The 26,295-nt window shown below is 39.8% G+C and overlaps 1 long non-coding RNA gene and 1 pseudogene across 1 annotated transcript; one reads left to right on the forward strand and one right to left on the reverse strand.

Moving 5' to 3' along the window:
- Window positions 1-847: 847 nt before the first annotated feature.
- LOC149125312 (uncharacterized) lies at window positions 848-14,817 on the reverse strand (annotated as a pseudogene).
- A 284-nt stretch (window positions 14,818-15,101) lies between these two features.
- LOC149125313 (uncharacterized) lies at window positions 15,102-23,798 on the forward strand. Its single transcript, XR_016211370.1, has 4 exons — window positions 15,102-15,717; window positions 19,894-19,998; window positions 22,181-22,231; window positions 23,125-23,798. It is a non-coding gene; the product is annotated as an uncharacterized LOC149125313 (long non-coding RNA).
- The last annotated feature ends 2,497 nt before the right edge of the window (window positions 23,799-26,295 follow it).

Below are 26,295 nucleotides of genomic sequence, written 5' to 3' on the forward strand. Positions count from 1 at the left end.
TTCGCATCCAATATAGACGCCACTTCAAGTCCAGGCTACTACACTTCTGATCCAGCCACCTGCTAATGTGCCTGGGAAAGCATCAGAGGATGGCCCAAGTGCTTGGGCCCCTGCCACCCATGTGGGAGACCCAGAAGAAACTACTGGTTCCTGACTTCAGTCTGGCCCTGGTGGCCATTGTGGCAATTTGGGGAGTGAATCAGCAGATCGAAGATTCTCTTTCTCTGTGTTTTTGTGTGTGTTGTCTTTCCCTCTCTCTGTAACTCTGCATTTCAAATAAAATAAATAATTATTTAAAAATATTCTTATCAGGGCCATTGCCATTGTAGAATATAGTTTGGTAAAGGATGACAAGTATTGTAAGTATTGTAAATGTAAATGTGTAGGACATAGAATATTATTTTTGGTGCTTGTATTAGAAAACCTGGTAAACCAAACTGCCCAAGGTAGAAAGTGTGGAAAATAAAAGAGGAAGACAAATCCAAGATATCGCAAAGTATAATTGACTTAAGACAAAAGCATAGTTTCAGGTAGCTGGGAGACAATGGATTTCCATGACATGAAACAGCAGAAAAAATGGTTTTATAGACAAAGGTGGCATGTCTAACCTGAGCATACTCTAATCTTAAAAGAAATACTAACATTCAAGGCATTTGATAAATGACACTCCAGGGCTGGTTTGGGAGGAAGAGCTTGGACTCAGCGGCTATTCGGATTTTGTGTCAAGGCTTTGTATAATGGATGAATACATTGTGGAATTGTACACTAGTCAATTCTTCCTTGCTTCAGAACTGACTTTTTGCTTGGTGCATTGTTTTAGTGAACTTGTCCCCACCCTGTGTCAGAGTTAGCCCTTGGCAGGGATGAAGTGGTGGCAGTGGGGAGCTAAAGGAAGCAGCAGCACTGTGAGCTTGAGCTTCTTTTCATCATTTGGTTCTTTGTGCGACATAGTGTTGTATCTACAAGAAGGCAAATGTAGAATTTATTGACTATTTTTCACCCTCATAACTGCTAAGTATAGAAGTCTGCACAGAGGAGTTGGTTTTTTTGGATTGACCATCACTGACAGTTACAGGATTTCTTTAGGAAAAGAAGTATTACTCACAATCATAGCTTGTATGCTTACCAAAGAGAAGAATAAATTATTTTCTATTAGAAATTATTTTCTTCAATGCATTCTTTATGCTTAGTCCTTCAGGATGGCTTCACTCATTTTTTTAAAAGTTGTTTTGAGTAACCACAATGTTCAAGCACTAGTTTTACCACCTTATATGCTACAAATGAGTAAGAGTTAAATTTTATGTTCAAGAAGCTTCATATTAATAAGGAAAGAAGAACAGAATAAGAACGAAAGTACCTAATTCCTTGAAAAGAGTACAACTGATGCACTCACACCATTCAGATAGAAGAAATTTTCTTCATTTGTAGTGTTCAAAGAAGTTTTGTGGGGGAAGAAGGTATTGATTTGTCATTGAAGGAGCCTAAATATGTATGAGTGGGATATTAATTTCATATTCATATAGTGGGATGCAGACTGATGTGAGCATAGGCAAAGATACAGGAAAGGCCAACGTGAAACAACATATGAGTAGACAATGACTTCAGGAGAGGAGTCATCCTGGGGAAGAGTGGAAAATAAGGATGTTAGCTCATGGTATTAATAAAGTGAGAAGGATATCAATGGACTGTCAAAGACCTTGCATGATTTATGCTCAAATAAACAGGGAAAGGTATATAATGCATTTTTATCTTATTGTCTTGAGTGTTTAATGTGAGAGTTATCTTTTTAACATTTTTAAGTACACAGTACATTAACTATCTGTACATCTTGTGCAGCGGATCTCTAGAGCCTGTTCATCTTACATAGCTTACACTTTATATTCCTCAGTTGGAAAGTCCACTTCTCCCATCCCTAGCCCTCGACAACCACCACTCTCCTCTGTTTCCACGAGTCTGCCTATTTTAGATGTCTCACAGAAACACAATCATGTAGTATCTTTTTTGTGACTGGCTTGTTTCACTTGGCACAATGCCCTTTAGGATCATCCATGTTGTTTCAAAAGACAGAATTTCTTTCTTTTTTAAGGGCTGGATAATATCCCATGGTATGTATTCACCATACCTTTTAAAATCCATTTATCTATCTGTGGACATTTAAGATGTTTCTACTTCTTGACAATTGGGACTAGTCCTGAGTGAACATGGAAGTGCTGATATATTTGAGATTTCATTTATTGATAAACACTCAGAAGTGAAATTTCTGGGTCTTATGGTCATTTTGTTTTTAATATTTTGAGGAACCACTATACTGTTATCCATTGGTGGCTATACCAATGCTGTAGAAGTGCGCCAGTGTCTCCTAATCCTTGCCAATTCCCATTGTCTTTCTTTTTTTATAGCCATCTTGATGGGTAGGAAATGTACCTCATTTTGGTTTTGATTTACATTTCACCCATTAGTGGTGATGAGCATCTTTTCATCTATCTGTTGGCCGTATGTATATCTGCTTTTGAGAAATGTAGATTGAAGTCCTAAACCCATTTTAAACTGGATAGGTTGTTTTTACTAATGAATTGTAAGGATTCCTTACATATTTTAGAAATTAATCCCTTATCAGGCATATGGCTTGAAAATATTTTTCCCATTTCATAGGTTGTATTTCACACTATTGATTATTTCCTTTGCTGTAAAAATATTTAATAATATCATACGAGAAAATTTTCCCAATTTAGAGAAAGATATGGACATCCAAATACAGTAAGCACAGAGAAACCCAAATAAAGATGATCAGAAAATATCTTTACCAGAAAACATTACAGTCCAATTTTTGAAAGCAAAACATAAAGAAAATATATCAAAATTTTCAAGAAAGAAATTCCAGGTTGCCTTTAAAGGATCTCCAAATAGAATGACAGCAGAGTTTTCATCAGAAATCCTACAGACTAGCAGAGAAGGGAAAACCAGTCCAAATTGTAAACAAACAAACAAACAAAACCACCAAAACAACAACAAAAATCCTCTTTCAACCTAGAATATTTTACCCAGTGGACTCCCATCTATAAATGAAGATGAAATAAATAACTTTCAAGAGTAGTAAAAATTGAATGAATTTGTTACCTGGCCAGCCTTCAAAATGATACTTAAGGATGTACTACACTTAGAAACAAAGAATCATGAAAGAATGTGAAGGCAGGAAAACATCCTAGCAAAAGAACAAAGGAAATTGAAGACAAACAATAGGAATATTTATGGAAAAATGGCAGGACCAAGTCATTATTTATCCATAATATCCTTGAATGTAAATGGATTAAATTTTCCAATTAAAAGATATGGACAGGCTAAATGGATTAGAAAATAAAATCCATCTATACACTTTCGACATGAAATACACTTCAACTTTAAAGATACACAAAGACAGAAAGTGAAAGGATGGAAAAAGATATTCCAAGCAAACAAATAAAAAATGAGCAGGAGTATGAATATTCATATCAGACAAAATAGATGTTAAGGCCAAAACTATAAAAAAGACAAGGTAATTATGTAATGATTAAGGGATTAACTCAATAGGAAGATGTGACTATAGTAAATCTATATGCACCAAATGCTAGGGAACCCAGATATTTAAAACACATGTTAATTGATCTAATGGGAGACATAAGACAATAATGAAGGACTTCAACACTCCATTTTTATCAGTGGACAGATCAACAGAACAAAAATCAACAGATCTAATCTACATTATCTACCAAATAGATCTAATTGATATCTACAGAACATTTTATCCCAGTTTCAGCATACACATTCTTTTCATCAGAGTATGGAACATTCTCTAGGATAGACCATATACTAAGCCATAAAAAAATTCTCAACAAATTCAAAACAAAAAAATAAAATCATACCATGTATCTTTTCTGATCACAATGGAATGAAGCTGGAAATTAACAACATAAGGAACCCTAAACATTTTGAGATTTGATTATTGTTTATGGCCTATGTCTATACTCCTGAAGGATAGTGGTTTTTCTACCGACTACTTGTTGAATTCTGTGTTTAGTGGAGGGGTAAGCATTTGATTATGAAGAAAATTGGAAGTATGTCATTGGAACACTTAAAAATAAGAAAAGGAGGGAAAGAAAAAATAAAAAAAGAAAGAAAAGGAGGGAGATAGGATTGAGGGAGGAAAAATGGGGTGGGGTGGGAAATGTTATGCTTTTAAACCATATATATGAAATACATGAAATTTGTCCCTTTTTAAAAACAAAGAAGTAAAACAAAAGAAACCATATAAAATACACAAACACACACAGGCAGAACAATGAGCTCCTAAATGAAAAGTGGCTCATAGGAGAAATCAAAATATAAATAAAAAATTCCTTGGAATTAATGAAAATGACAACACAACATATCAAAACTTACATGATATAGCAAAAACAATGTGAAGAGAAAAATTTATGACAATTAGTGCCTGCATCAAAAAAATTGTAAAGATATCAAATAAGTGATCTAATGGTGCAGCTCAGGGACCTAGAAAAACAAGTATAAACCAAACCCAAAACTAGTAGGAGGAAAGAAATAATAAAAATTAGAGAAGAAAAAAGAAAGAGAACTAGAAAACTATACAACAGATAAGTGAAATGAAGAGCTTTTTAAAAAAAAATCAATAAACCACTGGCCCAACTAAACCAAGGAGAAGATCAAAATTAACAAAATCAGAGTTGAAAAAGGAGATGTTATACTGATAACACAGAAATAATGAGAATCATCAGGTATCATTAAAACAATTATATGCCAACAAATTGGAAAATCTAGAAGAAATGTGCATATTTCTGGACATACACAGATGACCAAAATTGGAGGAAGAATAGATAGAAAATTTGAATAGACCAATAACCAAGGCTGAGATTGGATCAGTAATAAAGTGCCTCCCAATAAAGTAAAGCCCAGGACTGGATGGCTTCACTGCTGAATTCTACAAACTTTTAAAGAAGAAGTAATAACAATTCTTCTTAAACTATTGAAAACAATGAAATGGGAGGGAATCCTCCCAAACTCTTTGATCACAGCATTACCTTAATTCCAAACCAAAAAGTGGAAACTATACACCAATATCCCTAATGAATATAGATGCAAAAATCCTCAACACAATACTAACTAATCAAACCTGGTAACACATCAAAAGATTACCCATCCAGATTAAGTGGGATTTATCCAAGAGAATTAAGGACGGGTTAACATATGCAAGTCAATAAACATGATGCATATTAACAAAAAGCAGAAATAAAAAAATCTCAGTAGATGCAGAGAAAGCTTTGATAAAATACACCATTCTTTCATATATATAAAAAACTTGTTAAAATTGGGTATAGAAGGAACATACCTCAACATAATCAAGGCAATGTATCACAAACCCATAGTCAACATCATATTGAAAGGGGAAAAGCTGAAAGTATTTCCACTAAGACCTAGAATTACATAAGGATGCCCACTCTCACCATTACTTTCAATATAGTTCTGGAAGTTTTAACCAGAGCCATTAGACAAGAAAAAGAAATCAAAGGTGGAAGTCAAACTATCCCTGTTTGCAGAGGACATGATCTTAATATAGGGGAACTCAAAGACTCCACTAATAGACTATTGGAACTCATAAAAGAATCTGACAGAGTTCCAAGTTACAAAATCAACACACAAAAATCAATGACATTCATATATGCTAACATTGCTATGGCTAAGCAAGAGCTTGGAAGATTAGTCCAATTCACAATAGATAAAAAATGTAAATATTTTGGGATAAATTTAACCAAGGATGTGAAAGTCCTCTGCAATGAAAATTACAAATAACTAAGGAAAGAACTAGAAGATACCACACACACACACACACACGGAAAATTCTTCCATGCTTGTGGATTGGAATGCTTAATATAATCAGAATATTCATTATACCCAAAGCAATTTATAGATTCAATGTACTCCCAATCAAAATACCAAGGACATTTTTTTCAGCTCTGAAAGAAATCCTAAAATTCATATGGAAACACAAGAAACTCTAAATAGCCAAAGCAATCTTAAATAAGAAAACTCAAGTCAGAGGCATCACAATATCACTCCATCCCACTAGCCAGCCCTGTCTGTAAGGAAGCTATGGTGTTCCCAGGGCTGCTGTCAGTGTGTTCCTCCCAGCCAAATTCAATGTTGGTGGGGAAGGTGGGTTTTTCTCTCTGGTTAGGTCTGTGGGAGATGGGACAGCAGCTACCTGCCTGTGTCCAAAAATGGCCTGAGTCTTTCCCCCCACTTGACTGCAGGTTTCTGCTATAGCAGGGAAGGGGGGAGGAAGAGAGATGCACTGCCTTTTTTTTTCCTGCCTCTGGGTGCTTGGTTGCCTGTTGTCTTAAGAGTGTCCCTGTGGCACTCTAAAAGCAGTTCACCAAGCTCTCCCTCCTACTGCATCAGCAGTGCCATGGGCCCATGGATTCCTCTCTCACCTGGCTCGTCAGGGTCCACATCTTCCTCCCTGGATCCACGCTTTTGTTATTTTCTATTGTGTATTTGCTCTTTTGATGCAGGTCTGGAACATTCCTATTTCTTTCACAGGGTCTTCTTCTGTGGTTCTCCCACAGCCTTATCCTAACGTGCACCTTCTCCCTCTTTTTAAATATTAACTTCAAGCCGGCGCCGCGGCTCACTAGGCTAATCCTCTGCCTAGCGGTGCCGGCACACCGGGTTCTAGTCCCGGTTGGGGCGCCGGATTCTGTCCCAGTTGCCCCTCTTCCAGGCCAGCCCTCTGCTGTGGCCAGGGAGTGCAGTGGAGGATGGCCCAGGTGCTTGGGCCCTGCACCCCATGGGAGACCAGGAAAAGCACCTGGCTCCTGGCTCCTGCCATCGGATCAGCGCGGTGCGCCGGCCACGGCGGCCACTGGAGGGTGAACCAACGGCAAAAGGAAGACCTTTCTCTCTGTCTCTCTCTCTCTCACTGTCCACTCTGCCTGTAAAAAAAAAAAAAATATTAACTTCATTCCACATAAATCAGACCTTTCTGTTGCTATTCCACCATCTTGAAACTCCTCAATTTCCTTTATAATCACAGGTTTAACGCACCACTAACCATAGTGTTCAACGAGTGAAAAGTAGAAAGACTTCTGGGTTGAACTCTATTTAGAGGAGCATTAAGTTTTTGACTATAGAGTAAATTAAAAGTATGTTATCTCCAAAATTAAAAAAAAAAACAAAACTTTTAATCTATGAATATGGGATATCTTTCCAACTTTCAGCTTTAATTTCTTCTAGCTACATTTTTAAGTTTCTAGTGTAGAAGCTTTTCATCCCCTCAGTTGAATTCAATCCTTAAATATTTTATTAGTTTTTATGCTATTGTAAAGGAAATTACTTTCTTAAGTGCCTTTTTAAATAGTGATGTTTGAATGTTGACTGGAAGTCCTCTAACTTTATTGAATTTATTTATTAGGTATTTTTTCAGGCTTTAATCAAGTATAATTGAGAAATAAAATTGTATATATTTATATTGTATTATATATAGCTTGCATTATATGTGCATGTATAAATGCACATATTATAAATCAATATAAATGTAATTAGCATATTAATCACTTTAAATACCTTTTTGTGTGTTGTAAGAAGTTAAAAAACCTTTCCTATGCTGAATATTTTCTCCCATTTTATAAAAAAGTTTATTTATTTGAAAAGCAATGTGACACATTCCCTCAGACTTACCCTAAGGGTAAAGCTAAAAACTTGCTATGGGACACCAAAATTGCATTAAGTTGGCAGGTACCAATGCTATCTTACTATTTAAAGTGATCAGTTTAAGTTCATAACTGATCATAAAGATAGGATTAAGTATCAAAGGATTATATAAATAAGACCAAGTGTCTGTTAATAACAATTGATAGAATTAAAAGGGGGAGAATGACACAACATGGGAAGCAGGACACACAGCAGACTCATAGTTAGACAAATGTCCTAAACACCACTCTGGCCTCAGAATCAGCCATTAAGGCATTCAGATCTGGCTAAAAAGCCCATGAGAGGCCAGCGCCATGGCTCACTAGGCTAATCCTCCGCCTAGCGGCGCCGGCACACCGGGTTCTTGTCTCGGTTGGGGCGCCGGATTCTGTCCCGGTTGCCCCTCTTCCAGGCCAGCTCTCTGCTGTGGCCTGGGAGTGCAGTGGAGGATGGCCCAGGTGCTTGGGCCCTGCACCCCATGGGAGACCAGGAAAAGCACCTGGCCCCTGGCTCCTGCCATCGGATCAACGCGGTGCACCGGCCGCAGCGCGCCAGCCGTGGCAGCCATTGGAGGGTGAACCAACGGCAAAGGAAGACCTTTCTCTCTGTCTCTCTCTCACTGTCCACTCTGCCTGTCAAAAAAAAAAAAAAAAAGCCCATGAGAGCATTTCAGGCATGGAAGCCAAGACACTGTGCCAAAAGTTGACCTAAATGAAAGATCTCCATGAGTGAGATCCTGGTGGAAACAAGGGGCCATCAGAGGAGGAGGTACCGAGGAGGTACCTTTCTCTGAAGGGAGGAGAGAACTTCTATTTTGACTATGGTCTTGTCTAAATATGGTCGGACTTTGTGAACTCAAGAGGCTTCCATAGCCTTGGCATCTCATGACAAGAGCTTCAAGTGATCACTGACATCATAAATAAGAGTGTCAATTGTTAAATCAACAACAGGAGTCACTGTGCACTTACTCCCCATGTGGGACCCCTGTTCTTAATGTGTTGTACCATGAGAATTAACAATCAAACTTGTCTTCAATCAGTCTTTTATAGTTTGTGTGTCTGTGTGGGTGCAAATTGTTGAAATCTTTACTTAGTATAGAGTTGATGTTCTGTATATTAAGATAATTAAAAATGAATCTTAATGAATATTGGGATGGGAGAGGGATTAGGAGGTGGGATGATCTGGGGGTAGGAGGGCGTTTATGGGGGAAGAACTGCTATAATCCTGAAGTTGTACTTATGAAATTAATATTTATTAAATAAGAGGTTTCTAAGAAAACGAAAAGCACTGTGACACACAAACACAGAGAAACACACACACACACACACACACACACACACACACAGATTTGAGAGTGAGAGCAAGAGAAAGTGCAAGTGCAAGAACAAGAGAAAGAAACAGAGATGTATGTCTCCCATTCAGTGGTTTATCCTTAAATGCCTGTAGCAGCTGGACTAGCCAGGCTGGTTTTGGTATGGTGATTCTGGTTTTGTTTGAGAGAATTCCTTCCACTTCAATTTTCTGAAATATTTTCGAAAGAATTTGTGCTTATATTTCCCTGAGTACAGAGAAGTCATGAGAGTCCTGGGACTTTCTTTGGACAATCATTTTATGTTGGCACTTTGAATAAATTGGTACACTGCCTTCTGCCCTCCAGTGCTGCTGATGTTAAATTTGCTTATAATCTCCCAGAGAATTATTTGTGTGTAATGAAGTGCTGCAGTCTCCCTGCTTCAAGATTCTTTGGTCATTGCCCTTAAACTGACTGTGGCCCACACCACGGGTCACTAGGCTAATCCTCTGCCTGTGCTGCCAGAACCCCCGGTTCTAGTCCCGGTCAGGGCGCTGGATCCTGTTCCGGTTGCTCTTCTTCCAGTCCAGCTCTCTGCCGTGTCCCAGGAGTGCAGTGGAGGATGGCCCAGGTCCTTGGGCCCTGCACCTGCATGGGAGACCAGGAGGAAGCACCTGGCTCCTGGCTTTGGATCGGTGCAGCATGCCGGCCACAACACATCGGCCATAGTGGCCACTTGGGGGGTGAAACAACGGAAAAAGGAAGACCTTTCTGTCTCTCTCTCACTGTCTCACTGTCTAACTCTGCCTGTCAAAAAAAAATTGATTGTAATATGTCTCAGTGAGGATCTCCTTGAATTCACCTCATTGAAGTTTTTGGTGAGCTTGATGTTTGTTATAGTCATGTATTTCATCAAATAGGGAGATTTTTAGCCATTACCTCCCATGTCTTTTTTGATCCTTCCTCTTTCCCCTCTCCTTTTGTTGACTCGCACAATGATCCCACCTGACGGTGTCACACATGATTTTTAGGCTCTGTTCTCTTGAATCTTTTCTGTTTCTTAGGTTTGCTTATTTTCTTCATTCTATCTTCAATTTTGCTGATTCTTTCTTTCATCTGTTCAGATCTGCTTCTGGATCCCTCTAGAGAACTTTTCATTCCTGTTTTTGTTGTTTTCAGCTCTTAAAATTTTTTCCTTCTTCTGTTTCCTTTCTCTTTAATGATATTCTTATTTTGGTCATAGTTTTCCTTACTTTCTCCACGTTTTTTAATTCTTTGCACATTTTATTCACTAGTAAAGTCTTCATCTACTATGTCTGCCATCAAGCCCTATTCAGGTACAGTGTCAGTTGATTTTTTTCTTTTCGATGGACCACACATTCCTATTTCTTTATATACCTTTGAATTTTTATTGACAAGTGGAGATTTGAATCTAATAATATAGTAACTCTGGAAATCAGATTTTCCCTATTCCCCAAGATTAGCTATTTTTGTTCATTTTTCTTGATTATTTATAATAAGCTTTCACTGTGCTTTTAGCAGCTTGAGATGTTAACTTAAGACCAGACTGGGTCTTTTCTGAGCTCTTCTTTGAGCATGCAGTCACTTTCACATTTTCCCCATGTAAGCAGTTGTTTTTCAATATTCTAATCTCCTTTAAAGCATGGCTCACAGAAAGGAAAATGAGAACAATGGAGAAAAAATATGTTGTCCTTTTGACTTTACTAGATATTTCTGCTGTAGAGGGGGGGGACTTAGCACAATAGGGGTAGGTACAAGAAAAATGCCTTCCAATTTTTGAAGATACTTCTCTGGCTAGATGTAGCACTCAGTGATCACACCACAGATCCTGATATTTGAAGGACAAGGCATGGTTTTGTCCAGGCATTTCCTGCATGCTTCCTGCAAGCTGCTCCAAGAGCATGAGCACAGCTGCTACCAAGGAGCTCACAGGGGGGATGGGGAATTTGTGGCTGTTCCTGCACTGAAAGCTGAAATTTGCTAAAATTAAGCACAATGTACCATCCAACCATTTCACCATATTTGCAAACACTTAACAGAGTAGAGAATTTTAAGTATTTGAAGTATTTACAACTGACAATATAATTACAATATAATTATTTTATAGGTTGAGAGAGTCCTAGAGCTTTCTACTCATCATCTTCTTATAATGTTCTCCCTCAGCTTTTAAAGAAAACTTTAATGAATGCAAATTTAATAGGTACGACTTTAGGAATGTGGAGATTCCTCCCCCTGCACTTGCCCTCCTACCCCCACTCTTCTCACACCTCCTTCTCCCTCTCCCATCCCATTCTTCATTAAGATTCATTTTTAATTAACTTTATATACAAAAGGCATACAAGTAAAGATTTCAACAATTTGCACACACACCCACACACAAAATACTGTTTGAGAACAAATTTTGCAGGTAATTCTCATAGTATAGCTCATTAAGAACAGAGGTCCTACATGGGGAGTCAGTACACAGTGATTCCTGTTGTTGATTTAACAATTAACACTCTTATTTATGACATCAGTGATTACCAAAGGCTTTTGACATGAGTTGTCAAGGCTATGGAAACCTTCTGAGTCCACAAACTCCATCTGTATTTAATAAGGGCCATAAGCAAAGTGGAAGTTCTCTCCTGTTTTCAGAGAATATTACATCCTTCTTTGATGGCCCCTTATTTGCACTGGTGTCTCACAGAGATTCTTCATATAGGCTCTCTCTTTTCTTTTTCCACTTGGCTTTCCATGCCTGAAATGCTGGACGAATTGTCAAGTTTCCCAATATACACACTCACACTTTTACATCCAGTATTCCAACTACAGATTTACTAACTTTACTTTATGTAAAATAGTTTGTACCATTTACTTCCATCCTCAGATACCAAGGTGAAGACTCTGTTGATGGAAATTCAAGAGAAACTTTCAGGACGACTTCTCTCACTCCTTAGCTCTATCTATTGATTCCATGCAATATCCTACTTTGTTACATAACACTAAAATCACCAAGCACACACTTAGTCACACAAACCCAGAGCAGGAACTCTGATTTATACATCTACCCAATGTCATGTAGGGAGATTTCCAATTCATTATAAACCAACGCTCTTTGACATGCAACAAGTTACAACTATGTACTTGTTTTGACTGGAAGCAAAAGGGCCAAACCATACTACCTACAGTAAAGCTTCCCCCTCACCCCCAAAGAAACATAAAAGTACATTATTCTTCTTCCAGGCCATGCATTTTACACGTCCAAACATCCTCTTGATGCTGTTAGGAACTCTACCCTTGAAGTCTGACATGTATTTCTAGTTAAAAGGTATAACCACCCCATTGCTACCCTAGCAATGCACCCCAATTCCAGGCATCCCTGCAAACCTAATCCTCTTGATGTTAGCTTCCCACCAAAACCCATTCAGTTTGGGGTAAAGGCAAACATCCTTCCCCAATTACATATCAAACATGTGAAAACTGGACAGGATGTGGCTTAAAAGGTTTTGTTTTGGATTCTGTAACAGAATAGCATATGCTGCAGTACAACACTGCTGAGCTTCTGTGTTCCCTCTTAAGAGAGCTCCCAGCAGAGTGCTTGCCATGTTCCCCAGTGACACCTGTCAGCCAGTCTCAGGGAGTCCCAGCGTCACTCAGCTGCTTCAGCCCCGCTCTCTGAACAGCTTCTGCCACAGAGTGGTGCAGTCTTAACAGGTCTCTGGCACACCAAGCCCATTGCTAAAATAAGGGAACCATGAGTGAACAATGCTCTTTCCTCTCATGAAAGCCAAATCATTAGGTATTAATTAATGGCAGGACAAAAGCCCCACAAATGTCGACCCGAAACTTCACTAATTGGCCATCACCGGACACAAATTGAGAAGATCTGACACACTCTGTATTATAGGCAGACAGAGCATGGCCTGGTGCTGAGTTTTGTGAAAATTCAATTAACCCAACCATCTATTAGAGGCAGAAAGACAGAGGGAGAATGCTATTAGGTGTATTACAATTGGTGATGTGTAATCATGTGAATTTGTGGTTTGGGAAGAATACCATGTAATCACTAACACACAGCAGGTTATCAGTAAGTTATACAGATGTTTTAGGTCACAGACATTATTTTACGAATGGCATAAACGAAATGCTACCTTAGAAGGGTAGTGAAATTTTTCAGCTGATTTCCCCAACCTGATCCTACCAGGCACCCGTGGGGCAAGCACACTTCAATGGCCTAACGGGAAAAGGTGTGGGAAACCGGCTGCGAGGCTTATCTTCCCAAGGCCTTCTCCAGGGCCTTCCCCACGCTACTCCGTAATTCTGTTCAAAGAAACTTTCGCGTTCTCACACCCAGAGAGACTCACAAGGTGCACACTGCACCCATCTGCGGGACATGGAGTCCCCCACAAACTCCCGCCAGCTCTGTGGGCGACCGTCCTCCGCCTGCCCGCTCTCCACACGCACCAAGCCGCGACCATCTCCACACTCTGGGCGCCGAGGCCCAGTCCTGTCCGACCCGTCCTCCTTCCAGGAAAAAGCCCCCACGGGGCGGCCCAGCACCAGCGCCTCCTCGCCACAGCCAACTTCAAGCAACCACACGCGGAGAAAGCCACCAACGCGTTTCGGGACCACGCAGTGAAGCAACCCCCAAAAAGCTAAATTAAAAAAAGTTTCAGGCCGCCCCAACCAAGGCGCACACTTGGGCTTTTCACCGGCAGCAGAGCCCAAGACGCGGCCAGGACGCCTGGGAGCCGCGAAGCCTCCCTTGCAAGGGGGCCGCCTCCGTCCCGCCGCCGTGGAAGCCCCGCGCGCCCCTCGCCCGCGGAGCACGCGCCCGGGCGCCAGCAACTTACCGCACCGCTTGCACAGCACTCGGCCGACCCCTTTCTTGAGGTTCCGGAAGAGGCTCGGAGGGCGGCCGGCGCGCGGCGGCTGCTGCTGTCGGTCTCCGGTTCCATGAAGAAGATGTAGCTGCTGTCCTCCTTGAGCCTCCCGCAGGACGGGGAAGCCGGGCGGCCCCAGGTCCGCAGGCGCACCGTGAGCAGAGTCCTTCTTCAATCCCCGGCTGTCACCGCCCACACCTGGTGCACCTTCACCAGACAGGGCGCCTCCTCCTCCGCAGGCTCGCCGGGGCTGGGCGCCGGGGTCGTGGGCCGGGAGGGCAGGGTCCCGTGGGCGGCGGACAGCGGGTCCTCAGCGGGCAGCTCCAGCGCCCCCGGGCCGGCTGCTGGCGGCTGGCGCTTGCCGCCCCACGCCCCCGCCTCGCCAGCCGCCGCCGCCGCCGCCGCCGCGTTCCTGTCGAGCGCCCCCTGCTGCCGCCGCGGCGGGCGCACCTTTCCCTGGATCACCGCGGCGGCGCGCTGAGCCGGCTCCTGCACGGAGCCCGCGCTGAGCGGGGAAGAGTAGCACACCGAGCCCCCGCGGGAGCCGAGTCGTCGCCGGCCGCCGCCCCCGGCGCCAGGGGCGCGGTCCCCAGCAGCAGCACCAGCAGCGGCGGCGGCGGCTGTGACGTGGGGGCGGCGGGGCCCGGCCTCCAGGATCGGCGCGGGGCGCGTCGCCATCTCATGGCGTGAGGCGCGCGCAGGCTGCCGGCTGTCGGGTGGGACTCTGCCTCTCTCTCTGGCGCTGCCTCCCTTTTCCTTCTCCTCCTCCCCCCTCCCCCACCCTTCTCCTCTTATTTATTTATTGGCGGGGGGGTAGGAAAGTTGTTTATGGGAGGAGGTGGGGAAGAAGTGGGTGGAACCACAGAAAAGTGAAGAGGTATAAGGGAAGACAAAAAAAAAAAAAAAGCAAAATTAAGAAAAAAAGCCGCTGCCGCCGCCTCGGCTGCAGGGAGCGATAGGTTCCGCGCCGCCGCGCCCGAGCCGCGCTGTTGGGGCTGCTGTCGCCAGAGGACGACGCGGAGGTGGCGGAGCTGCTCGGCGGGTTAAGGTCCTTTGTGTGAAGTGATGCTGCGGCGGCTGCTGCTGGGGCTGCGAGCGAGCGGCGCGGGAGCGCGGGAGGGAGAGCGCCCTGGAGGCGGGGCTGCCTGCCTGGAAGTCGCTGGGTGCCTGCGCGCTGCCCTGCGCCTCGCCGCCCCGTTTACCTGTGGTGCGGGCTCCCGTCGCGCCTCCCTGCCCCTTGCTGCTTCGGAAGCCAGGCCTGCCAGTCGCTCCCGCTGGGTCTGCCCTTTCCCTCGCGGTCTGCGCGGCCGCTGCTGCTGCTGCTGCAATGGGAGGACGAGGTGGCGAACAGGCTGCAGTCCGAGTGGGCTGCGGAGATTCACTGGGGCTGGGAGGTGACGCTTCAGGAGCAGGGACCTGTTAGCGAGCGCAGGACAGCACCGACGTGGGTGCGAGGCAGGCCGGGCTCCGGGGGCTCAGCCAGGCATGCGGGACGCGCTGACAAGTTTCAGGTGAACCGGTGTCTTGACAGAAGGAAGCAACATGCTGTGGTAGACCAGCAATTAAACTAACTTATCACACCTTTTTCTCGTGTGTGACGCCTCTGACTCGGTGCCTCAGTCACTCCAGGCTTCGTGACACCTGCTATTTCTTTCCTCCAAACTCCTGTTCCCCGAGATTTCATAACAAATGTGCTACTGCCGAGAGGAGCTTAGCTTGAACAAAAGATTTGCTAGGTCAGGCCACGTTGTATGAAGTTTACGACACTTTAACACTTAAATGTAAATCTCTAAGTTTTGATATGAGGTAAGGTCATCTTCACTCATTCCCAGAATTTTTTGATTTCTCTTACAACACGCTGTTTATTGAGAAGCATGTTGTTCGGTCTCCAGGTGTTTGCATACATTCTTCAGATTCTTGAGTTGTTGGCTTTGAGCTTTAATCCATTGTGATCCGAGAAGGTGGATGGTATGGTTTTGATTTTTTTGAATTTGCTGAGACTTGCTTTATGGCCTAGTGTATGGTCTATACTAGAGAGAGCCCATGCACCACTGAGAAGACTGTGTATTCTGCAACTGGGGGGTGAAAAGTTCTATTGATATCAGTTAGGTCCATTTGGTCTGTAGTTTCAATTAGCTCTGTTGTTTCCTTGATGATTTTCTATCTGTTTTCTATCTATCCATTGATGAAAGTGGGATGTTGAAGTCCCCCATTACTATGCATCAAAGTCTATGTCTCCCTTTAGATCTGTTAACAGTTCTTTTAAATAGCTACTCTCTCTAATGGGGTGCATATACATTTATTATAGTCACATCTTCCTGTTGTATTGATCCTTTAATCATTCCATAGGGTCTTTCTTTGTCTCTTTTAACAATTTTGTGTTAAATCCTATTTTGTCTGATATTAGGATGGCTACACAGCCCCTTTTTCCCATTATCATGGAATATCTTTTTCCACCCTTTCATTTTCAGTGTACATGTATCTTTGTTGGTTAGGTGTTTCTTGTAATAAGCAAATAGATGGTCTGGTTTTTTAATCCATTCGGGCAGTCTGTATCTCTTAACTGGAGAGTTGAGGCCATTTACATTCAGGTAACTATTGATAAGTAACTACTTGATCCTAATATTCCTATTGTTTACTTTGGATTTCTTTTGTAATTTTACTGGTTTTCACTGTGTTTGTATTCTTTCTTGATGATGACTTTCTTGATGTGTTTCTGTGTGTAGCATATCCTTATGAATCTTTTGTAAGGTTGAATGCATGGTGACAAATTATTTCAATTTCTGTTTCTTATAGAAGGTCTTTATTTCACCTTCATTCATAGATGAGAGCTTTGCAGGGTACAGTATTCTAGGTTGACAGTTTCTTTCTCTTACTATTTGGACTCTATTTTGACATCATCTTCTAGCCTGTGTGGTTTCTGATGAGAAGTCAGTTGTGAGTCTAATTGGAGATCCTCTGATAGTAATCTGGCACACTTTAGAATCTTTTCTTTATGCTTAACTGTGAAAAGTCTAAGTACAATGTGTCATGGTGAAGTGAAGATCTCTTCTCATTATCTGTTAGGAGTTCTGTGTGCTTCCTGTACTTGGACATTTGTTTCTTTCTCCAATTTATGGAATTTTTCTGTAATTATTTTACTGAGTAGGTCTACTAGTCCTTTCTCTTTTCCACACCTTTAGAAACTCCTAAGACCCATATGCTGGACATTCTTCCAAGATTTCTCTTCTAACTCAGATATTCTTTCTTCTGTCTCATCAATTCTGTTGTTATAGGTTGCCAGTGCATTTTTTATTTGATCAATTAAATTCATCATTCTAGTATATCATTTTGATTTCTCTTTGAAAATTTCAATTTCATGGACGAATTTTCATTCATATCATATATGGTTTTCTTTAGTTCATGGATTTGCTTCTAATTCTTTTGAGGAAAACTAAGATTAATTTTTTGAATTCCATTTCTGGTATTTCCTCAACATCTTCATCTTCACATTCTAATATTAAAATGTTATGTACCTTGGGGGGGGTCATAGTGTCTCCTTTTCTCTTGTTTCTTGAAGTTCTACATATAGTTTTAGGCATTTGTAGAATTTTTGTCCCCTCAGATGGCTTTTATCTTTGAGCTATGCCTCTGTGGCTTAGCGGGTTGTCTATACATTAAGTGAATACCAAGAGGTGTGTGAAGAATGTGGCCAAGGAGCTCTGGTCAGTGCTCCAGGATGGGGTGAGTATCCAGGGTAACACCCAGGTTGGGCATGGTAGCTCTCTTCTGGTTAACTGGATAGAGAGGAGTGGTCACCTTTGTTGATGTGACCAGTCCTTGGTCACCTTTTGTTGTAACCACACCTTCTCCTCTAAGTTGAGGAATGCCCAAGTGCTAGCCCTCATTGTGTTCAACACTCATCTGTACCACCTTATGCACTACACATGATCTGCACAGTCCTTTTTGTGAGCATAGTTCTCTCTGCTATGAGCTGCTCTGGACAGCCAAGGAGCATTGAGAGTGTGTAGCAGTCTGTGTGATTGGCCATAACCCAGCTACATTCTGCCTCCTCTCACTTAGTCACATTGTTTTCTAAGACACGTGTGCCACACTGCCAAGGCATCATCATTGGGAGCACAGGTTTAGTGTAGATACCAGGGCTATGATAGCACCTTGGGCCAGAATCAGTAACTAAGTATTAAAGATCCACTAGCCTGGAGAGCAGGTGGGTTGCGAAGTTCTCTGCCTTAGATAGGCACTGAATGGATGGGGAAGTTAGAATTTCATAGTGGCTCTTGATGGGTGAGCCAATGGTTGCCTAATGAGCATCAGTATGCATGATTTTAAGCTGCGAGGTGATAATTAACAACAGTGTTTGGAGGAGAATAACTAAGGGTAATGTGGAAGAGTGATAACCTAGAAGTAGGCTATTGGAAAAATCTTGGTGTGAGCAATGAAGTATTATAGTGAAAAGCAGGCAACAGAAATAGAAAAGGGCTACTGTTGGCATCCCATGTTGGACTGCTGGTTCATGTCCTGCTACTCTTCTTCCAATTCTGCATCTTGCTAATGTATCTGGGATGACAGCAAAAGATGGCCAAGTACGTGGACCCCTGCTCCCCACGTGGGATGTTGGGAGGGAGTTCCTGGCTCCTGGTTCCACTTGTTGCAGATCTGGCTATTGTAGAAATTTAAGGAGTGAAGCAATAAATAGAAGATCTATCTATATATCCCTGTATTTCTGTTCCTTCAAATAAATAAACTATACACTGTAGCTTTGCAATATAACTTTGTCAAGAAATGTGATCCTTCTAACTATGTTCTTCCCAACCTTATTTTGACTCTGCTGGGGTCTTTTGTAGTTCTATATGAATTTTAAGAAATACTTTTTCAATTTCTATGGAAAATGCCATTGGAATTTTGAGAGAGATTGCATTAATCTATAGTTTGCTTTATGTATTTATGAACTCTTTAATTATCCAAATCCATAAATATGTGATGACTTTCTGTTTATTTGTTCTTTGATTGGCATTTTGTAGTTTTTAATATAGACATCTTTCACTTCCTCTGTTAAATTTATTCCTGAGTATTTCATTATTTTGATGCTATTATAAGTGGTGTGATTTAATTTCATTTTAAAGATGGTTTGTTATTAGTGTACAAAAGGTTACTTCTATTTACATGTTGATTTTTGTGTTCTTCAACTTTACTTAATTTGCTTATAAGTTCTAATAGTTTTTGGGTGTTTAGGTTTCTGTATGTAAGACTTTATATCTGCAAACTGGGACTATTTTATTTCTTGCTTCATGATTTGATGGCTTTAATTCTTTTTATGGTCTAACTGCTCTGGAGGTCTTCCAGTAATATATTGCATAGAAGCAAGGAGAATAGGTGACCTTTAATTTTACCAAATCATTTAGAAAAAAAATTTCCAATTTTCCCTGTTGATTTTTAGGTTTGTTGTTTATTTGTCATAGATGGCCTCTATTGTACTGGCTTAAGATACTTCTATGCTTAGTTTATTGAGAGGTTTTATTATGAATGGATTCTAAACTTTGTTAAATAGTTTTCTGCATCTGTTGAGAATATCAAGTAGATGTTATCTTTCAATCTGTTGATCTGGTGTATCACATGATTGATTTGTATATGTTGAAACAACCTTTTATTGCAGAAATAAATCCCAATTGGTAGTGGTGTATAAATTTTGCTATGCTGTTAGATTCAGTTTGCCAGAATTTTGTCAAGAATTTTTGCACTAAGGGATATATAAATGATTAAGAAGAACAAATTAGAAATTTTGGAGGTGATAACTTTAATCATTGAAACAAAAAATATGATTGAGTGCTTCATGGGACAATAGACCAAGTGAAGGAATGAATTTCTTTTCTGGAGGACAAGTCTTTTGAAGTGACTCAACCATATGCAAATAAGGAGAAAGGAATGAAAAAATCCTACATGAAATATGGGATACCATTACATGATCATTTATTTCTATTATAGGGATTCCTGAAGGAGAAGAGAAGGAAAAAACATTGAGGATTTGCTAAATGAAACAGTATTTGAAAATCACATAGGTCTTGAAAAGACATGGACATCATGATACAGGTAGCTCAAAGGACCTCAAGCAGATTCAACTAAAAAAATCTCCAAGATGTTCAAACTGTCAAAATTAAGGACAAGAAGAGAACCTTCAAGACAGAAAAAAATATCAAATTGAATATAAAGGAAAACCAATTAGACTAACAGCAGATGTCTCTGCAGAAATACAACAATCACAAGAGAGTGGGATGATATATAAATTTTCTTAAAAGAAAAAAATTCTCTGGGTCTGGTGTTGTGGAATAGCAGGTAAAGCCACTGCCTTCAATACCAGCATCCCATGTGGGTTCCGGTTTGTTTACCAGAAGCTCCACTTCTGATTCAGCTCTTTGCTAATAGCCTGGGAAAAGCAGCAGAAAATGACCCAAGTATTTGGGCTCCTGCTGCTAACCTTGGAGATTTGGAGGAGGCTTTTGGCTCCTGGCTTCAGCTTGGCTCATCCCTGTCCATTGCAGCCTTCTGGGGAGTGAAGCAGTGAATGGGAGCTCTCTCTGTCTATCCTTCTTTTTATCTACCTCTGACATTCAAATAAATAAATAAATCAAAAAATATTTCCAACCAGGAAGATTATCTCCAGAGAAGTTATCCTTTGGAAGAGAAGGAGAAACTAGGTATTTTCTTCCAGACCACTTGACAAGAAATTGTATTTCACCATCTCCAGACCAGCCTTACAGGAAATTCTGAAATGAGTCCTTCATGAGAAGTGGACAAGGAAACATATGACACTACCAAATTCACTAACAGACCAGAATAAATCAGTGACCAGTCAACAAAATGACAAATGTTAGTCCTTATCTATCAATACTAACCTTGAATGTAAATGGATTAAATTCTCCTACCAAAAAATTTAGGTTGGCCAAATGGATTAAAAAAAAATCAGACCTGAATATTTACTGCTTACAATAAACTCACTTCACTAATAAAGATATAGATAGATTTGAAGTGAACAGCTGGGAAAAAATACAGGCAAATGGAAACCAAAATTGAGTAGGAATAGCTATACTCATATCACATAAAACAGACCTTAAATCCGAAAGTAAAAAGATACAAAAGGAAGTTATATTGATAAAAGCTCAATTCTCCAAGAAGATGTAACAGTAATAAACATAAACAATATCAACACAAGAACGCTCAGACACATACAGCAAATACTGCTAGACTTAAGGAGAGAGATTGACACCAATACAAAAACAGTGGTTGACTTCAGCACCCCTCTGCTAGTAAAGAATAGGTGTTCCAGACAGAAGATGAACAAAGATACATCAGACTGGAACCATATTATTGAGCAAATGGACCTGACAGAAATTTGCAGGACATTTCACCCAACAGGTACAGAATAACATTTCTCTCATTAGCACATGGAACGTTTTCTATGACAGACCTATAAATTAAGCCACAACTCAAGTGTCAGTAAACTAAAAAAAATTGAAATCATGTCTTGTATCTTCTCATATCACAAAGAAATGAAATTAGAAGTCAACAAAAAAGAACAATAGAACATTTAGGAATATAATGAAATTAGTTGCATGCTACTAAGTGATCCATAGATCATAATAGAAATTAAATAGGAAATCTAAAACTTTCCTGAAATAAATGAAAATGAAAACACAAAACACATCAAAACCTGTGTGACACCGCAAAAGCAGAAATTAAGAGGGATGTTTAGAGCATTAAGAGCTTATATTAAAAAGAGAAATGTCTCAAATAAGTTATCCAACAATGAGTCTTGAAGACAGTAAAACAAGAATAAATCTAATTAGCAGGATATGAGAAATAATAAGGTCAGAAAATAAATAAAATTGGAAGGATCAAGAAGAAAAGCTGGTTTTGGGGTAGATGAAACAATATATCAGATCAACAAAAAATTAAAGAGAAAAAATTAAATTAGAGTTGAAAAAGAGACATTACAAGCAACACCACTTAAATGCAGTCTGTGTTAGCCTAATTAGTATTCCTTTATATGTAACTCAATGCTTTTATATTTTTTGCACTTAAGATTCTCTCCTTGTCCTTAACTTTTGACAATTAGACTACAAAATGCCTTGGAGAAAGTAATTTTTGGTTGAGTCTGCATGGTGTCCTTTGTGTTCCTTGTATCTGGATATCCACATGCCTTTCATACACAGGGAAATTTCAACTTTTTTATGTAGCAGTTTCTCAATGCCTTTTTCCTTCTCTTTTCCCTCAGAAATTCCTATAATGCACATATTTTGTGATTTAATGGTACCCCATATTTCAAGTAAGTTTTCTTATTATTTTTTCATTTTATTTATATGTGACTGGGTTATTTGAAAATTTGTCCTTCTTTTCTTTGTTTATGTATTCTGCTGTCAAGATCATTATATTTTTATTTCATTAATTGAAGTTTTCAGCTTCAAAATTTCTATTCAGACTTTTTAATGATTTCTATCTTCATAGTAAATTTTTTTATTCATGTCACCCATCCCCCCCATTTCTTTAAACTATCTGTATTTCCTACTATCATGTTGAATTTTCTTAGGATCATTACTTTGAATTCTATTTCTGGAATTTTATAGAATTTTTTGTAAAAGCAGATATTATGTGATTGTAAGTCACTATGGAATAGGTATACACAAACAGAGGTTATGCAGTGTTAGTATGCTGTTTCATACGTACCTGTATGTAGGTATGAAAACATACTATGTATGTTTTACTTCCTCTATATTTTCCTTTAACTGTTGATTATATCACCTAAGATTTTTTAACATGGGAAATATTTATTTTTAACTAAATTGTACATATTTATGGACTATGGATTAACATTTCATTGTATATATACAAGCCATACTGATCAAATCAAATTAATCATTTTTAAAGATTATTTGAAATTTGGAAAATCACATAACTCTACTGAGCCTAAAATGGATCCATCAGATGAAAAATTGGGTCTAAATTTATCCCAGCAATCAGAGTATGAGATGTGGATTCTGTGGCCCAAAAGTCATTGAGTGAGTCATCAAATTAAAAATAATGAGATTGGTTGCATTATTTTACCTTAATTTTAAAAAGTATATTAATATTTAAAGATAATTTAAGGGGCTTTGGGACTATTCAAAATGCATTCCTTAAACAATTGTTAAAAGTATTTGAAATTCTCCTCCTTCCTTTTAGAGAAGGGATTATCAACTGCTAAAAGCTGATGTCCTTTGGAAGAAAGAATCATCTCAAACCTACAAGCCCATATCTGCCTCTTAGTAGGTCAACCCATGTCCGTGTTTGCTACATTCTGCTGTTTTTCCACAAATATTATTTATTGTAATGTGAATATGTTGTGCTACCATTCACTCTAATTCAAACACTCTACCATCTCCCCATTTCTCTGAATGTAATGGTCACACACATACCATGAGGGAAAAGGGAAAGGTGAGGAAATGGAGCAGTAAAAGCCAAGTAACCCATTTCAAGGTTTTATTGGATGCGGGCACTTCAGTCCAGTCATTTTCTATGCATTTGCCATCTGAATGACATCACCACAGCAAGAGACTAAAAATGCAGGATTCAAATATGAATGCTATGTGGAAAATGTCTTTAAGGTATTCTATGGTGGCTCTAACATTCTGACAGAAAAATTAGATGGCAGAAAGACAGATGTGAGATCCTGGGGTACAAGGTCTAATTTCCAATGTATTAAGTGGTATACCAAAAATTTTCTTTGTAATAACAAAGTCTAATCATTTGCTTTGCCTGTGTGCTATTTTTCTATTGCATCATTTGTGTGGGAACATAGTGGGCCACAGGACATGTTTCCAACATATCCTGACTTCACCCAGGTGATGAAGTTAAATGTAGTAAGAAAAATAAATAGCAAGAGTGTTAAAAAACATTTTTAATGATTTCTTGATTTCTAAAGCTGAAATGTGCATTTAAAAATTGTCCAGAATGAAAATGTACTATATATTTTTCTAAAAATAAACTGGAAGGAAAGATTTAAATGTTTTCACCACAGAGAATTATCACTATTTCAGAAAATATATATGCTTACCCTAATTGGATATCACACAATGTATAAATGTACCTAAATGTCACAGAGTATCATATAGATATGCATATTTTGATTTCAGTTAAAAATAAAAAATATTACTCAGATAATTAATATTCTACTCCTACCCCAACCATGTCTTAAGAATATAATTTTCTTTTGATACATATTTGTTTTAAACATTTCTAAATTTAGTTAGGGAATAGTTTTTATTTTTAAGAGGAATTTTAGATTTGAAGAATTGAGGAGCATATGTTAAGCGTTGCCATATGTTCTCTCTTGCTCTTGTTGTTCCCACTATGTGTATTATTAATAGTTGTGTGGTAACTTGTTTCAATTGATAAACCAATGTTAGTACACTACTACTGAATAAAGTCCATAGTTTACATTAGGGTACACTCGTGATGTTGCAAAGTTCTGTATCTTTTGACAACCACATCCCTGCAAGTATCTGCCTTTATGGTTTCCTCTGTACTCCACCTATCTTTCCCACGCCTGAATAGAGCTGGCAATTGCTGATCTTTTCATTGTATCTCCAGTTTTGCCTTTTTTCATTTTAAAGCTTTATTTATTTGAAAGGCAGAGTTAGACACACACACACACACACACACACACACAGAGAGAGAGAGAGAGAGAGAATCCGTTGGTTCATTCCCCAAATGACTGGGACTGGGCCAAGCTGAAGACAGAAGCCAGGAGCCAGGAACACCATCTAGTTTTCACCCAGTTCTGCCATATGGGTGGCAGGGACCCAAGCATGCGAGCCATCTTCTGATTCTTTCCCAGGTGCATTAGTGGGGTGCTGGATGGGAAGTGGATCAGCCAGGACTGGAACCAGGGCCCATATAGTATACCAGTGATGCCAGAGGCAACTTAGCCCACCACACCACAATGCAATTTGAAACATGTGATTTGATCTAGGTATTTAGAAGAGAATATGGATGGTTTCTTTAAGGAAAATATGACCCCTTTATTTTTTTTTCAATTTAAGGCTAATGCTGAAAATGTGAAAAAAAAAACAGTATGGAAAAAGCAGCAAAATTACTTACCAAATAAGTGTTATTGAAAGTGTGCACATTTTGTCCTAAATGCATTCAGGAGGAACAATGATATTTAAGTTTATTCATTTACATGCTTGTTCATCCACATGTGAAGCTGCATAGATATATGTGTCTCAGAGACCAATTCCTAACATCTGTCTCTTTCAACAATATCTGACCATTAGGGAGCTACAACTCCCTTGTAGTTGCTGGGGAAACAATGACAGAGCTCAAGCCAGGAAACAATTAAACTAAGGAGACTTTCATATCTTTGTTTTCTGGGAAGAGAACAGCTGTTTAATTTACATAAATTATGCAAAATCTAAAGCATTTACAGTAACTAAACACTTAGCAACAGACATGAATGAGAGGTGAATTGGCTGATGATGTTTGGTGTTGCAGCGGCGCCTGCTAGCACTGCTATTGTTACAGTTTGTCAGCATTTCCATCATAAACAGTTCTTCAGGGAGTTATATTTTAGTCATAAAATCTGCCTCAGATTTTATTATTTTCATTTTTTTGAACTTTGAAATTTTTAAAAATATTTTTCATATTTACTTATTCAAGTAAATTTTATCTAGGTTGTAAAATTTATTTCAGCTTTTCTATCTTCTTCAACAACATTCTATTGATATTCTAATTGAATGTCGTTGAATTCATAGATTTATTTGGAGCGGAAGTGACACCTTTAGAATATTGAAAATCCTCATCCAGGAACATGGAAAATGAAATCAAAAGATAAATTTAGGCCAGTGCTGCGACTCACTAGGCTAATCCTCCACCTGCGGCGCCAGCACCCCAGGTTCTAGTCCTGGTTGGGGTGCCAGATTGTGTCCCAGCTGCTCCTCTTCCAGTCCAGCTCTCTGCTGTGGCCTGCGAAGGCAGTGGAGGATGGCCCAGGTCCTTGGGCCCTGCACCCGCATGGGAGACCAGGAGGAAGCACCTGGCTCCTGGCTTCAGATTGGCACAGCGCACCGGCTGCAACACGCTGGCCATAGCGGCCACTTGGGGGTGAACCAACGGACAAAGGACGACCTTTCTCTCTGTCTTTCTTTCTCACTGTCCACTCTGCCTGTCAAAAAAAAAAAAAGATAAATTTATTTTGATGCCAAAATTGAAACTACAGTTTTTTCATAATATGAGTTTCATGAACTTTTTGAAGACCTCCTATTTGCATGCACTCAGTCCTTCTTTAAGTGTGTCAGCTAGGTTTCATATTTTTTTGAAAAATCCCATAGTGATTGTGATTTATTTTGGGGGGTA

The sequence above is a fragment of the Oryctolagus cuniculus genome, chromosome 7 (genome assembly GCF_051225735.1).
Source record: "Oryctolagus cuniculus isolate XC-2025 breed Fujian yellow rabbit chromosome 7, ASM5122573v1, whole genome shotgun sequence".
Classification (NCBI taxonomy): Eukaryota; Metazoa; Chordata; class Mammalia; order Lagomorpha; family Leporidae; genus Oryctolagus; species Oryctolagus cuniculus.